This window comes from Lemur catta, chromosome 24 (assembly GCF_020740605.2).
Source record: "Lemur catta isolate mLemCat1 chromosome 24, mLemCat1.pri, whole genome shotgun sequence".
NCBI lineage: Eukaryota > Metazoa > Chordata > Mammalia > Primates > Lemuridae > Lemur > Lemur catta.
Window position 1 is genome coordinate 5,983,911 of NC_059151.1, and position 20,481 is coordinate 6,004,391.

Genomic DNA, 20,481 nt, shown 5'->3' on the forward strand with positions numbered 1-20,481 from the left:
ATATTTCATCTACAAACATTGTTTTGCAAATGTATTAAAGTTAGTTCACTTTCTAAAATGCCTTATGACTAGTAATGGAGCTGGAAAAACAAATTATCTCCCTTTCCTTTCCTTGGCTCTAATTTTACTTTTTAGGTACCACTACTGAGGAATTTCTAATTTGGCTCATCACTTCAGTGGGAATTCAGTGCACATAAGGGGCACATATGTAATTGGCAACCTAATTTTTCTGCTTTCATCAAATGGTGCAATGCCAAATCTTCATTGAACTTGCCAGTTAAATGCACTTGGGAACCAAACAGCAGCAAGCATACAAGAGATGAAAATGAACAAATTGGAAAGAGTCATTAACTTTCTGTTTTCCTATCACAACAAAAATTCTATCACTGAAAGTGTTGCAAAGTGGGGAATTCTACTTGAAACATTAAACAATCTTAAAAGAATAATTCATTTACTTAACTTCTAAAATGTTGTTCATTATAATTTATAAATGGGGTTTCTAATGCAGATTTTTTTTCAAGGCAAATACAAAATAGCTAAAATGAATCAACTTTTTACAAGTGTGTTTTAGGTTATATATTTTCATATGTCGTTCTGGTCTATTGCATATGAATTCTAATCTTTATTTGGAAAGCAAATTTGTGAGAAAATTAAGCAAGAAATGTTAGCTATATTTAACACCTTAATGAATAAAGGCAATTGACAGATTGTCATGGTTCTCACTAATTATGAATGCAATTGAGAGTGTAAAAATTACAATCAGTCATGGTTAGCAAAGATGCCCTTCAAATATTTGATCTAATACATAATTTTCAAGTATGCAATATAGATTCATAATCAAATTATCATTATTGATGACAAATAAATAGAAAACCAGGGCAATGAAAGCACCAAAAACTTGTTCAATATGACCATTGTCTTTCAAGACAGAACTTATTAAATGTCTATTTATAGCTCTTAAACCACATATTCATCCACTAGATACAAATGTTCAATAATATATTTTCTTCAAAATTTGTTTTTGCAATGACAGCAGGTTTCTTTCAGTAAGAACTGCGGAGAAAAGTTTTCTAACTTTTTCTATCCATGAGTACAAGTATGTTAAGACTTTTGAAATCCTTGCCTAGCCCTAAAAATTTAACATTATGTAAACCTCTCCTGCATTGTAAAAGGAAGGAGGGAGGTAGAAGAAAAATGCCAAAGGATTGTAGATCAGCTTATTTCATAATAACCAAAAGCTCTAAGGAAATTCTTAAGATTTTTAACTAAGCCAGGAGTACTGCACAGGAGGTAGCATGGGCAGGAGGGTAAGACAGGTAGAGTTCCAGCTGTATCACTTATTCTTTGTTTGATCTTAGGTTAACTGCTTACCCTCCCAAAATTGACTTTCCTGATGTCATGGGGCACACTATAAATCCCCAAATCCTTTGTTAGTACATCCATTTTCCAATGCTTAATTAAAGGAGCTATAATATCCCATATTTATACATCATTGATGCACTGGTCCCAACTTTGCTGCCCTTTCTTTCCAGTATCACTTTGTTTTTTTACACACTCCCGTTAATATTTCTTCTAGCTAGTGTGCTTAAATCATTTTTAACGGATGCTAAATTATTTGTATGAGACATGGAAGAATTAAGGGAGAGGAACATCAATGAGAAAAAGTTAAAATACATGGAGCATAGATTATGTGCGGACATAGGGCAAAACCCTGAAGCTGTAGCAATGATCATAAGCCATGGGAGAAGATGTGAAAACTGAATCGTCAACCTTGCTGCCTCCTGTCTGGCCTCCTAAATGTTATCTTTCTTTTGTCACATTTATGATAAAAGGAGTTTTCTACAGTTGTCCCCCAAAGCAGAGTTGTCATCCAGTTAGAACACCACTAAGATTCAACCATTAAGAATCAAATAGTACACCTTACGTTCATCCTCATTATAGCCACATTTCAGAAGTCAGATTGTGGCCAGTTAGATTACATACAACACACACACACAACCTTGAGAGAAGTGTAGATTGCTTGAATCCTGGAAGCTGTCTCTCAATACAGCAGTGCACCAGGTCCCAAAGATCTTGTAATCTGGGCAAGAGACTAGAAAGGGGATAGATAAGGGCAGGTGAAGTCAGGTGTACAAACTTAACTTTGGGGATGCATTATCTACCTAGAAATTGTCCTATATTCTACCAGAATGGGTTTAAAAAATGGTGTGTACACACACAAAAACAGAGTTAAAGGCACTCCATTTGTCGTACTGTCTGCTAAAGGCCTAAATATACAGGGGTAGGGATAAAGAAGGGGATGGATGGGAAAGAGTTCAGGACCCAGTGCAAACCTGAAAGGAAATGAGGCAGTGCAAGGGTCTGAGAGGATCAAGCAAAAATAATGTAAGCAACAGCACCATGCATCAGAAGTCCTTTCGATCTCTAAACTGGCAAATTTTCCCCGGGGGGAGGGGCCATCAGTCAAATGATGTCAACTTGGTAGCTGGTCGTGTTTGTAACGCCTGTATTGTGTAGGACCTTGCGTGCAGGAACACAAGTTCCACTCTTGGTCACAGTCGCAATGCTTCCATTATCCTACGGAAGAACTGACTGCTGCCAATGGTTCCTGGGAGGCGTGACCTGCTTAAAGAAAAGCAGCCAGGTTTCCCTCCGGGCTCCCGTGGAAGGAAGAGACTTGTCCAGAGGTGAACTGAGTCGGTGAGAAGGAGGAGCGGAGAAAGAACCTCACGATTTCCTCCCCGGGAGCTGGAAGGGCAGGGAGACGGCATCGCAGGCTCGGAGAGGAGAGACACACGGTGCATCCCCAAAGCAACCCGCGGTCCCTTCGCTTCTCTTCAGACTCGCCCCGTTCTCTCGACCTGCCAACGCACTTGGAGGCGACGCGCGAGCAAGGGTGGGCCCGGAAAGCCCAGTCAGCGCGGTGCACAACTGCGTCCCCTGAAATGAAAACTCAGCCGCGGGTCAGCGCCGGGGAGCGCGCGCTACGGCCCGAGGCAGCGAGCGCGGTAGCCGCCCCGCCCCGCCCCGCCCCCTATAAAGGCCGCGCTCGGCCCCGCCCGCCTCACAGCCCGGGAGCGCGGCCTGCCGGGGAGGCGGCTCCCGCGCCCTCACACCCTCGGAAGCGCCTCCCCGCGTCGCTCCTCGGCCCTCCCCTCGCTCGGCTTCTCACCACAGCGAGTCGCGGACCTGTCGCCGACGCGCCTCCCTCTCTCCCCTCAGCATGACTGACCGGGACGCGGCGGCTCCGGCAGAGCCGCTCTGCTGGCGCAGGCGGGAGCAGCAGGATTGTTAAATAACGCAGCTCGCCTCTGCGACCGGGCGTGGAGAGACGGAGCCACGACGGGGAGGGGGGCGGAGGCGGGGACCAGGAGGGACACCCCCGTGCCCCGAAGACGCGAGTCCCCGAGTGCCCGCGAGGAGCCTTCGCGAGCGGCGCGGAACCCTCCAGGTAGTAACGCCCCCCGGGCCCCCGCGCCCGGCGGGGGGTCGCGCGCGTCGCGTCGCCGCTGCGCCCGGCCCGGCCCCCCGGCGGGCGCGGGGGGGGACCGCCCGGCAGGGACCGCGCCGTGCCCGGGCCGCGCGCGAGCGGCCCCCGCCCAGGCCCCGGGGCGCCGGCCGTGGGCCCGGCGTGCTCGGCGCGAGGACCCGGCCTGGCGGGCGGGGCGCGGAGGGGCGCGGAGGGGCTCCCGGTGCTCTGCGTGGCCATTTGCTCCGCGTCCCTGTGCGGTGGATGCCCCGCGGCCGCGGATGAGCCGCAGTGCCCGGGCCGGGACCGCCTGTCGCCTCCCGCTGCCTGTCCTCCGGCGCCGGCTTCCCGGCTCGGGAGCGAGACCTCAGCCCGAGGCAGCGGGGACAGCGGCGACATGGAGTGAACACACCGCTTTGTGGTGGCGCGGCAAGGGCTCCAGGGGTGTGTGTGTGCGTGTGATCGCGCTCGGGACCCATCGGCGCGTGGGGTCACCTGAGCAGAAAGTCAGCCCGGAGCCGAAACCGCAGGCGGCCCCTGTGTCCCCGTCCCCGTTTGGCCCGTGTCCCGGGGATTCGTACACACGGTGCCCGCAAGGGGCAGGGGTGACGGAGGGATTTGTGAATGGTGCTTCGCTGTGCGTGGAGGCTGAGCCTTGCTGATGCAGAGGAGGAGGCGTCCAGAGTGAGATGAAGAAAGGCTATTTATGGCAAAGAGTTGTGAGATTTCTGGGGGTTTCCCTCGGTGCGTCCTGAGCTGCGCGCGCGCTCTCTTTCCGCTGTCCTCCCTCTCGGAATTTCGAAGCAATTCAGTTTTTTCCTCCCCTCGCGTGGAACCTGGAATAGGAGATGAAGTGAGAAAATCACTCTTATGGTTACAAGTAGGAAAGAAAATGCTTCGTAGAAGTTACACATTCCTTGCTTTTTAACGCTATTATGGCCCCATTTTTCCATTCCTCTTACCTCTTCGGGGCCTCAACAGGACTCACAAGGCAGGAAATACCTACTTGGTTTCCACTGCTTTCATTTTTGAAATCTTTACACTTGAATACCTTCCTACTGAAATATGACACACAAGTCTCCCTTTCTCCCTCCCCCCTGCTGTTAAAAATAATGTACACACATAATTTAAAGCTGGTTTTATTAAAAGGCTTGGGGAGGACAGAGAAGAAGGCACCTAGGTGGGTCTGTTACTACTGATTCTTTAAAAACTGGTTATCAAGAAAAGACCTAAAACACTGTTAATCTAGGTTACAGCGTAATTTGTTTTGGTTTGCCTTTTTGTTCACTTTGTAACAGGTACAAATTCCAAAGACATAACTTGAAGCTTCGAGATGACGAGGGATGGTGCAAATTAATGTTTGTCCTTAAAAGTAGCCACTTGTGCTTTTATAGAACTGATGCCTGGGTTGTGATAGTAGAATAGTGTCCTTAATCTTTTAAGGAGATGTCTGTAAGCGCCTACCAACACAATGTTTTTAAGGCATTAAAATTCCATGTTGTAACTACTTTCAATAATCTCACAGAGAAGAAAGAAAACTGGTCAACCTATGGTCAGAGTAATTTTTCTTCATTTGTTATTAAGAAGTTCCTTATTTTGATCAAAACAAACAGTTTTTCCTCCAACTTGAACACAGTTTCCTTAACAGTCATGTTCATTTGAGAGGCAAAGTGGAGTTAAGTATTTGATCTTATGATTTAGTTAGATTCATATTTGTTTAAAATACATTTTCAACATTAGCTCATGTGCAGCTTTTTATGTTAGCTTAGAACTTAGATGGAGAACCCCATTCATTAGAATGTAGAGATAATGGGGAATTAAAAAATGTAACCGATGGACAATAACACTGCAATTGTTTAAAGTCATATTTATGAGTATTTTGTTCTTTAACGCTGTCAGCAAATCAGCAACTATTTATTATTTAAAAATATCATACCATAGAATGTTAGTTTACATCAAACTCATGAAGTAGAAAATGAAAAATTTATATTTTTACAATAATAGTTATTCAACTTTGTACTGAATGTCATTACTCATCACAATGTTCATAATAAAAGGTCTATCATGTGCAAAGTACTGTCTAGACATTGTGGAGGAACATGAGATTCCCTCGTTCCCTATTTTCAAGAACTTACTTGCCAGTTGAGAGGAATCTGATGCTCATACTTGAACATAGAGTTAACAACCCATGACAATGAAAGATTACAGGTCTAGTACTACGGGAGTTCAGAGCTTGACAGTTAACGTTTCCTACTGGATTTTGTTTGAAAAGGCTTCAGGGGTAGGTAAGACTGGCTTGGTCTTGATCTTAAAGAATAAGTAGGATTAGTAGATTATTAGTTTGTGGGTAAGAAGAAATACAAAATACAAGGTGCAAATCTCCTGGAATCATAGAAAAGAAGACATAAGGGAAGATAAGTTTGTTTTGAAATAGATTGAGGTATTATTGTACAGAGTGCAGGGTGGGTCTGGTTTTGATGTTTATCATTCTGTACATTCTATTCTTGGAGTTCATTGTCAGTATTTTTGCACCTGAGAAGACAAATCTTTAACTTCATATTGCCTTTTAATAAACAGTATGTACTTGTACTACTATAATAGTACAATAGAGTACTTATAGAGAATATGTACTCTAAATATTTAAATATAGGCATATCACACTAAGGTGTTGAGTTTGGTATTAATAACAAGATGGTGCATGTGCAATCTCTTTACAGCAAGGTGTTTTGGGTACTTCCTTAATCAAACCTTTTTATGTTTGCTCTAAAGAAGTAGGGTAACATGTAAAACAACAACAGTATTAATTCAGCATTCAAACACTCATTGAATGCTTAACATTTTATTCTTCATATAAAATGTGTAACCCATTAAATGTCTTCGATTAAATTTTTATTTTAAAGCTGCTAGATTTATTAGATATAATAGATTAGATTTTATTTTATTTATTGTGTGCATCCACATAATAGTTCATCTATCCTTAAATTATTTGCCATGAATATAGAGCTATGATACTGGACTAGTGGGGAGCTTTTTAGAATTGTAGCAAAAATTTTAAGTGTATTTTAACTATCTTCTGATAAGTAGCTTGTATTAATAATAAGAGCATGACCTGTCTCTAAGTATCCTAAACTTATTTTTTTTTGTATGTATACTTGTTATTTGTTTTTGGACAAGCACAAAACTTGTGCTTAAATCACTGTTTAAAATGTATTTCTTGATTTCAATAGCAAAAGGGAAAATACCTGAATTGACTTTAAGCCTGTCTATTCAATATGACACCCCAGAAGTATGTTATGGTGACAGTACAGAAATTGTACAAATATTAGATATGACTTCCAATAAATAACCAAATGGAATTCTTTCAGATCAGTAGAATTAAAATATTTTCATACATATATTTTGTTGACAGTGAATAGATAAGAGTTATTACAAAAGTGAAAAGCTATTAAGGCACCCATTTCATATTCCTGCAAGAATGGAATGATTTCCAATGCAGTCAGGGTACAAACCAGCCTATCTGTTAATTGGTCCCTTTTGAGTTTGGTTTTTGCCTATGTGTCACAGGTGTATCATTTTGATAATGTAAACTCGCCTACTGTATGACTGACGGTGTCTGTATGATTTCCCTATTGGGTAGTGACAAAATCTGTTTGCTTTATATTGAGGACATGCACTTCTGTCTGCAGTAATATCTTCACTATGCAACAGTGTCAGTTAACAATAAAACATGGAGTCTGCGGTGGGAGAAGAAGTGAGAAAAGATGAGGAGATTGAGGAAAAAACACTATCACAAAAGAAACGTTTCACTATGAAGCTTAAACTAAATACGAAAATGTAAAGCTGACTGTTTTAAACTGCAATTGGTGCAGTACCAAGATATTGTTATCAGTCTTATTTTAGACGACTGTATTGCATTTCAAGTTGTTTCCATGTTGGCTAAATTAAAAAAAAAATGTGGTGGTCAGAAATGTTTACTGGGGTCTTCGATATGATATTAAAAATTGTTAAAAGATTTGTGCTTAAATCATTGACAAATGAAGTTGTTTGGCCAAATTCCTGGCGCTACCTCTAGATTTACTTAAAATATGGCTTTTGGTTTTGCTTTACATTGTATTAACAATTTAAAAATTTTAGTTAAAGTAATTAAAATTTTTAAAGTTTTTAACTGTGCTTTGATACTAAGTACAATCCAAAGGTATTTTACAAGGAAACATTTTGTTACTTAATGGCAAATACTTAACCCAGAGCAGTGGTTCTCAGAGCAGCAACAGTAGCACCTGTGAACTTGTTAAAATGCCAGATCTGGAGCCCAACCATGGAATGAATCAAAAACTCTGGGGTGGTGATTTCTTTTTTCTTTTTCTTTTTCTTTTTTTTTTTGAGACAGAGTCTTACTCTGTTGCCCTGGGTAGAGTGCAGTGGCATCATCACAGCTCACAGCAACCTCAAACTCCTGGGCTCAAGCGATCCTCCTGCCTCAGCCTCTGGAGTAGCTGGGACTGTAGGTGCATACGATGATGCCTGGCTAATTTTTCTATTTTTTGTAGATATGGGGTCTTGATCTTGCTCAGGCTGGTCTTGAACACCTGAATTCAAGTGATTCTTGGCCTCCTAGATTGCTAGGATTATAGGCGTGAGTCACCACACCCAGCTTCTATGTGATTCTTATGTACTCTATAAAGTTAAAGAACCTCTGACCTAAAGTATTTTAGAGTGATATTTGAAGGCTGTGCCTTCTTCTGTTTTGTATCTAAGTACTTTCCTCAACTGGTAGTAAACTTAGGTTTAACTATTTAGTCTTGGAAAATATTACACTCTCTATCAAAAGATTTTCACCTTAACTGTGTTTTTTGACCACATTTTAAGTGAGTTTTCAATTCTGTTGCACACAATTGCTGTTGGTTGGGGAGGGAATACATGAGAATTTAACTGGGCAGTAATGACCCCAAGCTGGACCTGATTGGTAGTCATTTATATAGGAATATGGAATATATTAGTGCATTAAAATAAAAGTTGACCATTTTCTGTTTAGTCTTGTTGACTTTTATGTGTTGTTTTTGGTCTTGGCATGTAATAGTCATCTTTTTCTGTATAAGTTTACAGTTATTTTAACTGTATAATAATAGCATCACACATGTGGAATGTTCTCAAAGTCTAACTGCTGAAATACATTTTAGATCACAGCTCTACATCTTTCAAGATTACAGAAAATGTGTTCACATTCTGTGCCTCTTTTACTACCACTATCCCTCTGCTTCTTCCCCCAAACCTTGCTTCTCTGTTTCAGGTATGAATTCAGTCTTCACTTCCCTAAGGATAGCTTTACTGGCTGCCTTTGCTATATCAGTTGCCCTATTATATGCAGTTTTAGTTCCGTATTCCTCTGCCTTGTGGTACTTATTGAAATTTTAATTTTAAATGTATTTGTGTGATTGGTTCAATATTGCTTCATCAGGGTTAGCAGTACCCAGCATGTATTACATTAGATTAGATAAATACTACTTAAATAAATGTATAGATAAATGACTAAGCATCTATGCCTTCATTCTAAGGATTTTTTATTTTTTCCGGAGAAAAACATTTTAAGTTAAAGCTTTAAAATTAAAGGGATTCCTAGAATATTTGTAAACATAAGTATTTTTTCTATGTTACAAATGATATATTATTTTATTAACAACAATAGCAATGGCTATAATGTGCTGAACACATCTTACATGATAAGCACTTCATATATGTTATGCCATGTAGTTCTTCTAACATTATAAAGTTGGTGTTGTGTGTATATTAAAGATGAAGAGGCCAGGTGCAGTGGCTCACACCTGTAATCCTAGCACTCTGGGAGGCCGAGGCGGGCGGATTGTTTGAGCTCAGGAGTTCGAGACCAGCCTGAGCAAGAGCGAGACCCCGTCTCTACTAAAAATAGAAAAGAAATTATACAGACAGCTAAAAACACATATATATATAGAAAAAATTAGCCAGGCATAGTGGTACATGCCTGTAGTCCCAGCTACTCGGGAGGCTGAGGCAGGAGGATTGCTTGAGCCCAGGAGTTTGAGGTCGCTGTGAGCTAGGCTGATGCCACGGCACTCTAGCCTGGGCAACAGAGTCAAAAAAAAAGATGAAGAAACTGAGTCTCTGTTCTATGGTCTGTCTAGACCAAACATTGTAAATTTTTTTATTACAATGGTGCAAAAATTATGAATCCAGTAGGCAGAGAAAGTTTGAAAGAGGAGTATATGTCTTCTCTTTATTCCTAATTTAGCTCAGGGCCTAGTGGCAATATCTATGCATTGCTTCTCCTTTGCCATCATCTTCAATGATGCTGCTGTTGCTTCTTGGGTCATTGGAATAGGTAATGGAAGACTTGCAAGGCTGATACTTCCATGTTTTCATTTCCAGTACTGATACTGTATACCCTCAGTACCCTTCAGTCACAGTTCTCTTACCCCATCTTGTCAGAATCTCTCAATTCTGTAATAAGAATTTAAGACATAGCCAAGTATAATTTTGCAAATGCATGCCTTTATGTACAAAGAATGCTCAAACATTAGATATTCTACTACATATTTGGAGATATGCAGCTTATCTTTTGGAAGGGTTCCCAAAGAGCTTTGAGCCCCTTGCTCAAAAAAAAGTTGGTGTTAGGTGTAAGCTGTGAATCCAGCTTTCTTCCCATGAAAAGGAAACATGTCCATGTGTACTATCAAACTTAATTTAGTTTCTATTGACTTACAATCTTTACTTCATCTATTTAAATGTAGGATTACTCAACGTTTGAATGTTTGTAGCAAGGGAAATATCTACAGGCTGATTTCTTAAAAGTCCATGGACAGAGAGTTAAATTTGGTTATTGTGAAGCCCTTGACTAGACTAATTGTATAACATTATATATTTTACAATACATTTAAATCAGTCACTAACATGAATAAAATTAGGTGCATAATATCAAGGAGAAAAAAACAATTTCTTTCTTTTTTTTTTTTTTGAGACAGAGTCTCACTCTGTTGCCCGGGCTAGAGTGAGTGCCGTGGCGTCAGCCTAGCTCACAGCAACCTCAAACTCCTGGGCTCGAGCGATCCTCCTGCCTCAGCCTCCTGAGTAGCTGGGACTACAGACATGCGCCACCATGCCCGGCTAATTTTTTTTTTTTGTATATATATTTTTAGTTGGCCAGATAATTTATTTCTATTTTTAGTAGAGACGGGGTCTCATTCTTGCTCAGGCTGGTCTCGAACTCCTGACCTCAAGCGATCCACCCGCCTCGGCCTCCCAGAGTGCTAGGATTACAGGCATGAGCCACCGCGCCCGGCCTTCTTTTTAAACTAAGTGTTTCACTTCTGGCCTATTTTGTAGCTTTTGTGAAAGTCTGTTTCTGTTATTGGGACTATTGAATCATAAACTTGAGTGTCAGCCATGCTGCTGATTCAGGAGCATTCCTTTTACGTGGTGGGAAGATTGACTGGTTTCTAGCACAGCACAAGCAACCTTCAATAGTCAGCTGTAATATAGCATAATTCTAGTAATTAGGCTTCTTGCTTATATAATTGAACTGGTTTCTTATCTAATATTTTCTCTTGTATATTAATAAATAACTCAATCTCAACATTTCTCCCAGCATTTGAGCAAGGCCTTTCTTTTTTCTTTTTCTTTTTTTTTTAAGACATCTAACTAGGTTACCCGAGCTGGTCTTGAACTCCTAGGCTTAAGTGATCCTCCCACATTGGCCCCCCAGAGTGCTAGGATTACAGATAGGAGCCACTGCACCCAGCCCACCAAGGCCTTTCTTTTGACAGAGTTTTCTATATTTCTTTAAAGACTGGGATCCTACCTCTGAAACCATCTCATTTCCTGAGCCATTTTATCTGCTAGCAGACTCCCCAAAATAACAACTACTTTTCTGGATCTCTAAACATTGCCAGCTGTTAGAGGTATGCTTCATTTTAATCCTCACTCTTGGACTTCCATGATACCAACTACTTATGGCATATTGCCCTGCCCCCAAATGCTCAGGCTGATCGAACTTCTTGGGAGTTTTCACAGCTGTGCCTCTATAGTGCTTTCTGGACCACAGTGTAAGTCTAGTACCAGATTATGATGATCACCAGACTGCCTTATTTTGCTGCATCTAACCTTTCCTTACTTGGCTGTGTCCCACTATAGAGCTACTCATTCATCATCATTGACAACAAACATTATGTAAATGTTTGTTACAAATAAGTCAATCAGTTTCAAAAAAAAATGAATCTCCTATTTATCTAATCTTAAAGTATAAATTATAGATAACTTTTGTTTGCTGAACAGCTTAATCTGCAATAAATGAAATACATGTTGTTCTATGTCTTGTTTGATGCCCAGATGTGATACGTGTATACAAATATGTGCACAATGTGCGTATGAATTCTTTAGAATTTGCCTATTTCTCTTTTTCTGGTCATTTATTAATTTCAAGATGATCTGGCTCTTCTGCACTAGACTTCATAATGTTATTTGAATATTGTATGTTTAGAATGTAGAACAGCCGAAGAAATACATTCCAGACAGTGAGGTGCCTTCTCTAATTTTCCCCATTTATTAATGAAACTTAGCACTATTCCTGTGCTCAAGGAGTGTTTGTTAAGGCAATTGTACTACCTTAATTCAATTTTAATGGGAGTATCAGTGATATATTTTCCTTATTAACCAAATTCAGACTAAGTTGTCATATTTACGTACCTGTTCACTGAAGTTAGCTCTTTCTTGGAAATAGTTAAGTATTGTGATTCTCTTAATGAGTTTTTACTGGGTGTGTTGGGAGATGGTTGTTTTTTGCAATAATGGCAAACAGTGTGCTATAACCTTTATCAAATTTCCAAATAAAACCAAACCAAACATGAATTAGAGGCATGGCAAAAATAAATGCAGACGTAAGCATTAACATTCTAGGCAATTATTCCTTTAGAAAATTATTTTTATGTTTGTTTAGTTTTGTTTATTTCAGATATATAAATTAGCAGCACATTAAGTATGAATATATGAAATGTATTGAGTGCACCTTTATAGTATACAATATTTTTCAAGACATTTAGGAAAAGCTTGAAGGGAGGAAAACATCCCAGAAACATCAGATGAGAAGGTTAGGAAAAGGAAGAAAATACCTCTAAACCAAACTCAAATTGAATCTTAGAAATGCAGACTAAGAGTAACTTATTGTAGGTAAAGTTTCCATGTATTTTACATTAAGATTCATAAATTTTCAAAGGAATGTTACCTATTAGATAGATAGCTCAAGAATAGTTGTTTTTTTATTTTTAATATTGTACTCATATGCAATAGACTGAAGAATACTAAAAGTATTCATTAATAAATGAGTTCTGTAAAAATTAGAATGTAACTCTTCTAAGATTAATTTTAAAAATTAAGTATAGATTACGAAATTGAGCCATTGAAGAAAACATTTCACATTGCATACAAGTATGTAAACTTTTATTAATAGCAACATTATGACTAAAATTGACTTTGAGGTATTTCTTGCAGTGTACGTCAAGGTGTAAATATAGTGGTGTTGGGGAGATAACTTCTTCGTCAACAGCAGTGCTGTTTCTAGAAGGGTGAAGGACCCTGGAGTGGGAAGGTGTAAGTTGATTACAGGGACAGGATAATATGAAGCCCAAGGCCTGCTTGGAACACAGAGGGGATAAAGACCCCAGAGTGCTAACTATCCAGAGAAGAAAAGCAAGGAATTGCCTCCCAGAATGTTTCTGAGGAGAGCCAGGTTCATTAAATGCTGATACAGAAAGCAGCCTCAGAAGTCTAATGCAGGAAATAAATGGATGAGATATGTTAGAAGCCAAAGGATTTTACTTTGAATATAAAACGGATTGGCAAATTTGAAATTCTGGAGATCCTCTAATCCCTCAGTCTGTACAGTCACTTTGATACCAGGGAGCTATCCAGGGTACTAAATCCTGTTGCCCTCTCTTGCAAAAGTGCAAAATATATTGTTTTTCTGTTAATCTGAGAGTCGCTGTTGCAGATGCTACATCACTTACTTGGAGTTATTAACCTACCATCATTTGGTTTATTTGAGTGGGTCCTTCAAGGCTCCATTCAAAGGTAAATTTGAAGCCCAGCTCAATCTCATGCAAGAAGCCTGTTCTGATTTCCAGTAACAGCCTGTGTATATCACTATCGAATCTCCATTTAAAGAATCATTATTCACTACTTTTTTGTACTTCTTGCCCACTAGATTGTGAACTCTATAAGGGCAGGGATTTTTTAAATTTTACTTTCTTTCTCTACCAGCTGATCTAAATCAGAGACATGAAGATCCTCAGTAAGTGAGAAATGAATGAATAAATGCACCACTGCTTAAGAATGACTTGGATTTTGTCCAAGTGTCACCTGCCTATTTAATAGGCTGAAAATTTATTCTTAATTTGGAACTGCATAACCTATAATGTCTAAAAGTCTTAAAGCAAAATGAAAAGACTGGAGGAACTGTGGCATTTAAAACACATGCATTTGGGGATTAGTGAGGTCTAAGGAAGCAAGAAGCAGTGACGTAGGCTTATTTGGCAAACGGAGGTCAAAGGAAGAGTCTGTTTTGTTACTTCCTCAAACCGGAATCAGGAACATCCACTTCCACATTCACTTTCGAAGGCCTCTGGAATATGTCATTTTCTCCTACTTCTTACAGCCCAGATTCACATTTTGAAATGTTCACAAATCTGAGTTCATGTAAGACTGGCAGAATTCTTTCATTCAGCCCACAAATGTTACTAAGCCTTGTATATATTGGTTAATGAGACAGGTATGTTTCCTGTCCTTCTGAAGCTTGGAATTTATTTCCTGGTTGCAGAACCTATATAATCATGGTCTTTAGTGAGGATGGAAGTTGGTGGACTTCTTTTTGTTTCTTCTTGCAGCCACATTTTTGACTTGCTAGCTTGCCACACAGAGTGAGTGTGGTTGTTTCCAGCACTCCACTTCGCACACATATCATGGCCCTGAATTTCCAACGTGGCCATAAAGGGACTATGTCGTCATAAAAAAAAATCTTTTATTTACATGTAAGACCTTCTGTCACCAGTGATGTTGGTACATTGTATGCCTGTGTAAATCGTCTGTGAAAGAAGAAAGTAATGTAGTTCACACCCCCATAAAAAACCAGTATGTATTATTGAATTAAAAATTTTTCCTGGAATGTTTTTTGACACTAAGTCAAACTTGTATCAATCTTTGTTACATGTGTGTCTGTACAAACATACACATGTATATAGTAATTGATTTCTTATCATTAAATCTCTCTTGTATAACTTTTTTCTAATAATGTAGGTAGTTTTAGCGTATTTTTTTTAGGGGGAAGGGTTAGGCGTTAGTGTTATCGAGAGAAACAGAATCAATAGGAGATAAATGCATGTGTGTGTGTGTGTGTATTAATATATATAATCTATCTACCTATCAAAAGATTTATGTTAAGGAACTGGCTAGCATGGCTGAAGTCTTTGGAGCTGACTGGCAGGATGGAACTCAGGCAGGATTTTTATGTTACAGTCTTGATACAGAATACCTTCTTCTCCAGGAAACTTCAGTTTATGTTCTTGAGGCCTTCAACTGATTGGATGAGAATCAGCAACATTATCAAGGCCAATCTGTTTTACTTAAAGGATTATAGATATTAATCACATCTACAGAATATTTTCACAGCAATATCTAGAGCCATGTTTTGTCAAAGAACTTGGCACCATAGCCTGGCCAAGTTGACACATAAAATTAACCATCCCGGGGGTGAAGGGTAATATATTAACAAACCCTTTCTGGTTTACCTGATATGTAGGTGTATACATATTTTTCCTTTGGCCGGAGATATTTTAGCATTGGTCAGTTATTGGCATCTGTAGACACAAGTCATCATTCGTTTGTTCTTTATTCATTTATTAAGCATGTGGTATGTGTAAGAGAGAATGCTATGCAAATGAATAATTTGAAGAAAATGACAGAGGCCATATCTTCTAAGTGTGTTAACTCTAGTGTAAGAACCACAAATGATATATTAGATACCTGTATGGTAAATAAATTTGTGGAATGAAAATGTGCATTTTTCAACTTTGCCAATTAAGTGTCATTTTTCCCATGAGCAACCAAAAAAACTTATGTCAAGTGTTAATATGTCAAGTTATTATGCTTATTAGTCTAAAGATGAGTCATATGTAAAATTGGATTATGAAAGGTGTACTTACTGAAGGTCAACCTTATTTGGACAATGTTGGCTATGCATACATTTATTTTAGCACATTAAAGGATTTGTATCTGTATTTTACCTGTGCAAAGGTGATTCAGTATATATATACTCAGAGAGGTCTGACAAGTGGACTGTCATGTTTTTTGATAGTCTTATTTATGTAGCGTAGCACAATAAATATTTTATTTATTAACTCTTAATGGGTGTTTTTAATGACACTTTCATATTTCAAAACTATGTTTTGTTTCTGTTTTCTTATTCAATGAATATAGACTCGTCTGCTTGGCTTTTGAGGCCCTTTGTAAGCTCGCCATGCTTTGTTAATCCAAACATAAATCTTCTATTTTCTTAAGGTCATGTAACTCAGAGCACACCCATCATACATGTTTAATCCTTTCTGTTTTATGCAAATCTCAGCTGTTGTTATAGGCCTAACTTCATGAAACCTTCCATGATGACTTTAACCCTCCTGGGGAGTTTCCTTTGCAGCACTCTGAGTTGTAAGTAATACCTAGTTGGCACCAGACAATTAAGTAGAGTCTGTTCTGCTACAAAGCATTTTTCTGTAATGTGCATTAGCTCCTACATGATGGGTAAATAGGGGAATTATGTTAGTAAAATGTGGAAGTTGTTTCATGTGTGATTTTTTTTCTCCAGCATATTTGTACTTAACTTCACCAAATAACTACAGCTGAATGCAAAGTATACTAATAGAGGGATATCATATCATTTATTTACCCCATGTCCTGTTACTGGTGTGGTGAGGCCACAATTTTAGCTTATTGTATGGCTTTTCTCGATCTGTACAGCCACAGCTATCCTCACCTTTTTTTTTAAAAGGAAAATGTTTATGTATTTTGTGTATTATTATTTTCTTTAAGAATTTTATATGTCCTTTTAGGTGTATATGATTCTTATAAAAATTGTTATGTTTTTGGTTAGAACTTTGTGTTATAAGTTGCATATATTTTGAATATTTTTGCTACAACTATCTTTTTGAGATAATCTCTGTTATATTTATTGTTCAGTTTTTTAGAATGAGAGAACACCTGTATCGCAATAGCAGTAATTCAACAAATTCACTTCATATCACTTGATATTTATTCAACACCCACTATGTGTCACTCACTAGTACTAATGTTGATTGTATGAAAGGTGAGCAAGGCTTACTTTTTTGTACACTGGACCCTCTAAGCAAAAATCCTAAAGGGTGGTAGTTGTATTTCCTAGCTCAGTTGAAGGAGAGAAAGAAATACAATAAGTAACTGACTTTCTTGCATGTTCTTCCCTTTGCCTGTAATGCTTTCCTGTTCCTGTCTTATTTAACCCATTTCTTCCCAAACTTCATATCTCAACTCAGTCATCACTTCTTCATGCTATTTTAAGCTCTCATAGCAGCATACACTGTGCACTTTTATTTCATAGCAGTTAAGATAGCTGTAATTTTACAATTATTTATGAGATTATTTAAATAATATCTTTCTTCCTTCTTAGACTGTAAGCCCCGAGAGAGTAGAGATCATGTTTATTTTTTCCCACCATTGTGTTTCCATTTCCTAGCAAGCCATACATACAGGCATTAAAGTACATTATAAATGTGTTATATATATTGTATATACATGTATGGAAATGTCAGGTAGTCAGTATATTTTAGGTGAATGAATGGATTAATGAATAAATTAATTTTCCTTTAGTTATTTATTTTTTAACAGCTGAATCTTGAATATGCTTGCTAGAATCAGTCATTTTTTCCTGTCCACATCTCTTTTGTTATCATCACATTTCCTGGTCTGTGTACCCAGTGCTCGTAAGCTACACTTCAGCACTCAAGCTGCAAGATATCTTTTTTAAGCCTGAAAGATATAAACTACTTGTCGGGTTACTCCATCTATTGTTTGTTCTCCCAAAACACAACAGTTGGCTTTGTATCTTGAAATTTTATTTTAGAATAGCTCATAGCTTTCCTGACTTGCTCCCAGGCCTTGCCTGTTTAAGTTACAGCTAGGTGATGTTCAGATTCTTGCCAGAGCAACTGGATTGTAGAATGAAAACTTTTTACTGTTCATTGGATTAATTATAATCTCAAATCTTGTGGATGATATCTTTGTTTCCCATTAAATATGACATGTAGGTGACGAGATTATGTTAAGTGAAACGTCATTAAGTCAAGTACCTGTGGATGAACATATACCTATTGTAACATTCATCCCACCACCCACTCTTAACAATTGCTTCACTGCCACTGCCTTGGATATAAATTACCTGGAGGTGTTGTGAATGCGGACCAGATTTACTTAGTGTACCTAGTGAATAGCCGAGTAAACTTTTCTTTCAGTAGTGGGGAAAAATAAAAGTGATAAAGTAGTGGAATGTAATTAGAGCATATATAGTCATTATTTCGTACATGAAATACCAACTGGATTCTATGTGACCTTGGTGATTTATATTATTTAGAGAATACAGAATAATGATCACATAGTATTTTACACTTTTTATATACCACAATTACATGCAACCAATTTCAGATATTCAGACTAGCAGTATATTTTACTAGATTATGTAGTAATAGCCGAATAATACACCTATGGAAAAATTTCATTTAAAGTATTTTATTCTAATGCTTAGTTTCCTCTTTGTGAAATCAGATGCTCCATTTATTCATTTTGGTCAGTTGTATATTTTTTGTATTATCCAATAATTAAACGGTTATTATCTAATTTTCTAAAACCCAACCAAAGATATCTAAACCCATCAAACCCGTCTAACGAATTACTGCTGAGTAGTATTTCTACACCATTTTAAGACCATTATTGTTTTTATTTCAGTAAAGAGGCTTTCTGGCTAAATATGGTTTAGTTTTGATAAGAAATGTTTGATGGCCAATAAACTTCCAGATATCAAGTAATATTATAAAAAGTCAAATAATTTATTTCTATTTGCTTAATAGATGACATTTGAAATGCTAATCCTATTCTTGTGTTACCTTTTACCTTTAATATATTCTAATCTCATAGGCCCCAATTAGATTTCAAATCAAAATCTCAGAGAAGTAGAGCACTTTTCCAATTTAACAAACAAAATAACATCGTATTTTATGCATAGGGTAACTCCAACTAAGTGATTGTGGAATGCTACATAATCAAAATAATACTTAAATAATTAAAGAGTTACATTATTAACTAAAACTAGGAAAGGTAAAAAAAAATAATGGTAATCCTGTCTGCCTTTTTGTCATATGTTATTGCCTTTAAAATAAAATTTCATTGTTATATCAGTGTGCTTTTCAGTTTTATGCTCTGCATTCATTGTTAGATTCACATTGTCCATAGGGTTGGGCTGACTCACTGTATTTAACATTCCAATATGTATTGTACTGAAAATGATTTTGTTTTTTAAATTCACATCTATGTATATAGGAACTGATTGTAGATGTCTAAACTATAGAGGAATATGCAATCATTTTTAAAGATCATTTTATAGATTTTGTATTGTTTTGCCTATATTAATACATTTTCTACCTGTGAAATGTCTTGTAATGAAAATTATAATTTTTCTTTTACTGTGTCTTCATTCTTTGGAATTTTTAAACTCTGGAGCGAAAACACAGCATGTTTGTCTAATATGTGCAATAAAAACAAATAAAATTTTACAGATTATGAAATTTTAAAATAAGACTAGGATTATCATTTTATGCTGTTCCATGTGCTCATAGACATTGTTTTAGGATGCATTTTTCCTGTAACACTGACAGATGAAGAAAGAGCTGATAGATTTCTTGAAATAATCTGTGAACTACTAGTGTGTAGTTTAAGAGTTGGCATTTGCTGAAAACTAGCTATTATTAAGTATCTCTAAATAACACTCTTATCTCCCCAAAACTTAAAAAAGAAAATAAACTTTAAATTGGAAAAAATGTTTCCAGGTAAAATATTCAGCCAGCCGTGGTGGCTCATGCTTTTAATCCCAGCTACTTGGGAGGCTGGAGGATAGATAGCTTGAGCCCAGGAGGGAGCTGCGGTCACACTCCAGGTTGTGCGACACAGTGGGACCCTGTGTCTGGAAAAAAATAGAAGTTAAATATTCAACAAAAGTAGTGAACAAGAATTAGCAAGATAAGTACTGATTTGGTAACCTTCCCATTTTTAAAATTCTTTTATTCCCAGTCTTTTGAAAAGTAGGACCAAATTTATATGGCACAGATGTAGAATTTTAACCCGCATCTACAGTGCAAGCATAGAAGATCAGAGGAATATTTTAATATGTAAGTTCTCTTTAAGTTTTTATAGAGTGTAAAATAATACTTTACCCACATTATACTTTTTCTTGTGTTAAAATTTAACAGATGTAAAGGGTATGATCTTTAGATCATCTATTTCTTTGTTAAAATAATCTGTTTTACAGTGCATTTTATCTCTGAATTAGCCTGGAAAAACAGTTCCCATGATTCTAAATACTGGCAAGTTCGGTCTGGCAGCTTTTACTTGGTTCAAAGAGTAGATCACAATAAAGATGCCAGTAAAATAATAAAAAAGGGGGTGGTTGTTGGAAGATTTAGTTTAGTATTGATAATTCTATTAACTTTTAAACTGTTATTGAAATTGGCTAAGATAAACAAGTGTAATTTTGTATGAGCCAATTTTGATGTAACCAGATAAAGTACATAAAATACTCTAATGGTTGGTCATTATTTATCCAAAGGAGGTATATCTTTTACAACAGCATATTTTTGAAAATATTTCACTAGAAGATGAGCAATTTTCCTTAACTTGGGGATGTGGCACTACTTTGGTCA

General features: G+C 37.8%; 1 protein-coding gene across 1 annotated transcript in view; it reads left to right on the forward strand.

Moving 5' to 3' along the window:
• The first annotated feature begins 3,156 nt into the window (after positions 1-3,156).
• CCSER1 (coiled-coil serine rich protein 1) overlaps positions 3,157-20,481 on the forward strand; it is a 466,722-nt gene continuing 449,397 nt past the window's right edge. Inside the window, exon 1 of the mRNA XM_045536844.1 lies at positions 3,157-3,451. The gene's annotated coding sequence lies outside the window, so the exon portion shown is untranslated. The remainder of the gene's footprint in view (positions 3,452-20,481) is intronic.